Source organism: Bos mutus, chromosome 28 (genome assembly GCF_027580195.1).
Source record: "Bos mutus isolate GX-2022 chromosome 28, NWIPB_WYAK_1.1, whole genome shotgun sequence".
Taxonomy (NCBI): domain Eukaryota; kingdom Metazoa; phylum Chordata; class Mammalia; order Artiodactyla; family Bovidae; genus Bos; species Bos mutus.
Window position 1 is genome coordinate 25,985,280 of NC_091644.1, and position 4,841 is coordinate 25,990,120.

At 37.6% G+C, this 4,841-nt stretch overlaps 1 pseudogene; it reads right to left on the minus strand.

The window, feature by feature from the left end:
- Positions 1–671: 671 nt before the first annotated feature.
- On the minus strand, positions 672–4,171 carry LOC102274771 (small ubiquitin-related modifier 3 pseudogene; annotated as a pseudogene).
- Between the last annotated feature and the right edge of the window lie 670 nt (positions 4,172–4,841).

Consider the following 4,841-nt stretch of genomic DNA (forward strand, 5'->3'; position numbering starts at 1 on the left):
GAAAGTTGCTCAGCCGTGTCCAACTCTTTGCAACCCCAGGGACTATATAGTCGATGGAATTCTCCAGGCCAGAATACTGGAGAAGGTAGCCTTTCCCTTCTCCAGGGGATCTTCCCAACCGAGGAATCGATCCCAGGTCTCCCGCATAGCAGGTGGATTCTTTACCAGCCTGGTCACAAGGGAAGCCATTTATCCCTACTTAAAGATAGATCAGCCTACATGTAACAGCTACGTACAAAAAGTACAAAAAAGTAACAGCTACATACAAAAAAAATGTTATAAAATTGTCCTTGGTTTTACAATGATAAATAAAAAACATTAAAATTGGCCAATCGAACAAAATATGCAAGAATTTTTATGTTGTTCTTTTTTTTGTTAAACAGTGAGAGCAAAATAACTTACTGGAATATAAAAATAACAGCTGATGAGCATGCCACTAATGGAGAAAAAAGGGTATTTTCACAGAATCAGTAATTTTCCCCAACCCGTCTCCATTTGATGTCAATCAAAACATACCACTGGCGATTTAGTTTTTTAAAAAATGCAATATGTTTGTGCACATACACCAGTTACTTTAGGTACAATAAAGGAATGGGGAAGGGGAAAAGGAAGGAATAGAGAAACTATACTGTAGTAGTCAGCATGTGGTGGAACCAAATTGTAGCTTTCTATTTGAGAATGTCTTCTTGGTCTGGAGGAGCAGAGTTCTGGAGTAAAGTAGCAGGTTCCCTTTTTAGTAGACACCTCCTGTCTGCTGCTGGAATACATCAATTGTATCTTTATCTTCCTTCTCCAACTGCAGGTGTGTCTTTCTCATTGATTGGCTGCCGGTCAAATCGGAATCTGATCTGCCTCATTGACAAACCCTGTCTTTCACACTAGGCCTTCATTAGTTTACTGAAAAGGAGAAGGCGATGGCACCCCACTCCAGTGTTCTTGCCTGGAAAATCCCATGGACGGAGAAGCCTGGTAGGCTGCAGTCCATGGGGTCGCGAAGAGTCAGACACGACTGAGCGACTTCACTTTGACTTTTCACTTTCAAGCACTGGAGAAGGAAATGGCAACCCACTCCAGTGTTCTTGCCTGGAGAATCCCAGGGACGGGGTAGCCTGGTGAGCTGCCGTCTATGGGGTCGCAGAGAGTCGGACACGACTGAAGCTACTTAGCAGCAGCAGCAGCAACAGTTTACTGAGAGGTGTATGCCTCTTAAACTGCACCACAGAACCATCCTGCCCCACCACCTTCAAATTAATACGTAGTTCTCAGTCTTGACTCCTTCCTTTTCGTCCGCCACGGTGAGCGCTGGAGTCTCCTCAGCAGCCGCTTCACAAAGGCGGCACCAGGTCCGCAGGGAACCTCCAAGCCGTGCCAGGAGCGGCAGAAGGAGGTGGCAGCAAGGAGAAATCTTGATGTGATAATGCCAGTCAGGAAAAGGGTTTGAAGAGTGCACCTTATTCAGGGAGGCAGAAAAAAAGAATCACTGCCTGACACAGTGTAGAAATAAATGTTTTCTTTATAAAAATAATTATCAAAACATAGATTTATAAATAAATGTAAAGTGACATGTTTTGGTTTGTGATCTGCTTATGTTTTATATTTTAGAGACATTTGTTTCACATCCTATTCCCTTTTTAATAGCATTAATGCTTTGGCCTTGCTGTGTTCCAGTATATAATGCGTTGCTTATTTATAGCTCTGATAGCTTTAGTTTTCTGGAAACTGTCTGTTGTATATTGCCATCTGTGGTATTTGATGGGAAACAGTATAATATCTGTGATGTTATATCTCAAGTTACGACTTTGGTGATATCTAAGTTATGACTTGCTGACACTTCCATTATAAACTCTAATTTTGAATTGTTTCTGCATAATTATGGTTAACCTGACATTAAGCTGAAAGATGATAGAATTTTAGGTAGCCTTTGTGAATGCTGACTTAGATTCATTATGTACATCAGAACTCTGTTTCTAAGAGCAGGGGAAAAATTTTAATCTGCTTTTGTAACTAAAAAAACTTGATTTTTAAGTATAAATGAGCTGGTAGTTAATATGAATCAGATTATGTTTTGTTTTAATATACTTTTGAAAACTTAGATTTTAAAAATGATTACTTACAGTTTGAGTCATTTGAATATAATTGGAATGTTAGTTGAGAATGTTATGCTTTGCTTTCTATAATTTATACCCTTAAATTGAAGGCTTAAGAAAATAATATCATGTGTGAAATGAAACATGGCCAACATACAGATTTTTTTTTCTAATTGAATGAAGTAAAATAATCTAATGCTTATCTAATGAACCATGAGTGGTTCTCTAACAAATCATTAGACAAGAGATGTCTTTCATTTATAAATATATTAATATGTTCTCAAGGAACAAAGACTTCAGTCGTTAAATAAAGACTAAATAGTTAAATGTCCCAATATTCAAAATTATAACTACACTTTTCTAAGATCACTTTTGTGCGATGTTATTTGCATTCTAAAAGCTTTATCCAGTTTAAGTGATGGTTTAAAATAAGTTTTAGAAAAGTTAGGATGGTGTTGTTTCTGGTGCTCTAATAAACCTCATACAAGGGTTTTCATACTAATATGGATTCAATTTGATTTCATAGTTTCTTAAACTTTAGACTTTTAAAATTTAAATAAATTACACAAGCATTCACTATTTAGTAGCTTTTTGTGTGTGTGGATATGCTGATGCAGTTTTAATAAAGCTTAATGATTTTTAAAGATTAACTTTCTCTGCTATTGCTTTCAAGATCTAGGCTTGACCGAGATTTTTTTTTAAAACACATAGCACTTTAATCAACTGCTATGGACAGTCCATACTTGACAGGTTAGGAAAAAACAGTAATTTGTGATGCTAATATACCAATTTATTGATAAAAAAGTTAAAGTGTTATATTGGTATTTATAGAATCATAAAGGGCTTCACAGGTGGCTCAGTGGTAAAGAATCCACCTGCCAAGGAGGAAACAGAAGTTCAATCCCTGGGTCATGAAGGTCCCCTGGAGGAGGGAATGACAATCTGTTCCCTTATTCTTGTCTGAAAAATCCCATGGACAGAGGAGCCTGGTGGGCTACAGTCCATGGGATCGCAAAGCGTCGGACATGACTGAGAGAATGAGCACACACACAGAATCATAAAATAATTTTTTGTTAAGTCCTTAATATAGGGCAACTTTTGTATAAAGTTTTAGGCCATGATGTGGAAAGCAGCAAATTGCCTTAAATTATCTTTCTCAGTGTAGCAGAACAAATGTTAATAGTTAGTTGCATTATGATTTTTAGATTAATCTATTTATTATTTATTATTAAGCTATTTTATTCAAAACAAAGCAGGAAAATATATTGAAAAGAAGGTATGTTTACAGAGAGTTTTTTTCCCCAGAGGGCTTTTTTAAAGTGCTCTATTTCTGAAATGTAAACATACATTTTCAAAGCACACTTAAGTAACAGGACAATAAAACAAAGAAATGAAAAATTGCCATAAAGTTGAACAATTTGAGTGGTCTTGACATATATTTTTGATTGAATATAAACTTCAACATAGTAATTATTGGAGTATAACTTTATTTAATATATGCCTGATAATTTTAAAAATATATATATACAAAGATAAAACATGGCCAGACAGTACTCCAAAATGTTAACAGAAGTTTTCTCCTTAAAGGTAATTGATTTTTATTTCCTTTTTTAGACTTTTATTATTTTCCAAAATCAGTGTTTTAATTTTTGAGTCAGAAAAAAACCCCCAATAAATGCTAATGAAAGCTTGATAGGACTGACTGTCTATTCTTTTGGTAAAATTGTCTTTAATAAGAATACTGATAAACAGGCCAGGGGATACAGTGGAACCTGACATGCCATGGGATAAACTGGGGAGAGCTGATGAAAGATGTGGATCTGGAAGATGAGTCCAGGTACTGCATGGAGAATGAATTAGAAGGGAAGAAGTGACAGGCGCAAAGTCTACACAGTGGGCAGTTACAAAAAAATGCTGAAGTCTTTGCTTATATTAAGACACAAACCTTGTGTTCCTTCTCAAATCCTTTGTCTCTTCTCTCTATCTGATAAGAGCCTCATCTGTGCCAAGTTGCTGCTCTACTTTTGAAACTGGATGAAGTATCACACCTTGGGCGTGGGATCTGCCCTCCTACAAGCCACCATGTGGTCAGATGATACAGCCCAGAAACTGGGGGGCAGTTAGTTCTCTGAGAAGTAAACATTCACTAATGGCAAATGGAGCCAGGAGACATGGCAGCAGGTACACTCCCCTCCTCCCTCTCTCTCTCTCTCTCTCTCTCTCTCTCTCTCTCTCGTGGAGAAGTCCCATGCCTGCTGAGTCATTTTTGGTGGTTACCACAGTAACCTCAGCCCTTCTTCCCGCTCACTCCACCGTGCAGGGCTGGTCCCTCCTTGCTAGAATACCTTATGCTCTGCTTTCTACAGTAGCTGGGCTTAGCTGGGCTTTACCAACATCATGACAGGGGGACTGAATAGAGAGGTGAACAAAAATTCAGCCGGGCTTTACCAACATCATGACAGGGGGAGTGAATAGACAGGTGAACAAAAATTTAAGAGATATTTAGAAGGTAGTATTGACACAAGTTTGGTGGCTGATTTAATATGTTGGGAGCAAGGGTCAGGAGTGTATTTAAGTTAACTCTTAGATTTCTAACTTGGATAATCAAGTGGCCAGCCCTAGCACAATTCCTAGTATGTGTTAAGCCTTCAGTCACTATTTATTGAAGGAATGAATATATGAATGATGGTACTATAACTAAGGTATAGACTACAGGAGGCATGTTTATTAATGTATCATATGTAATCTCAAGGA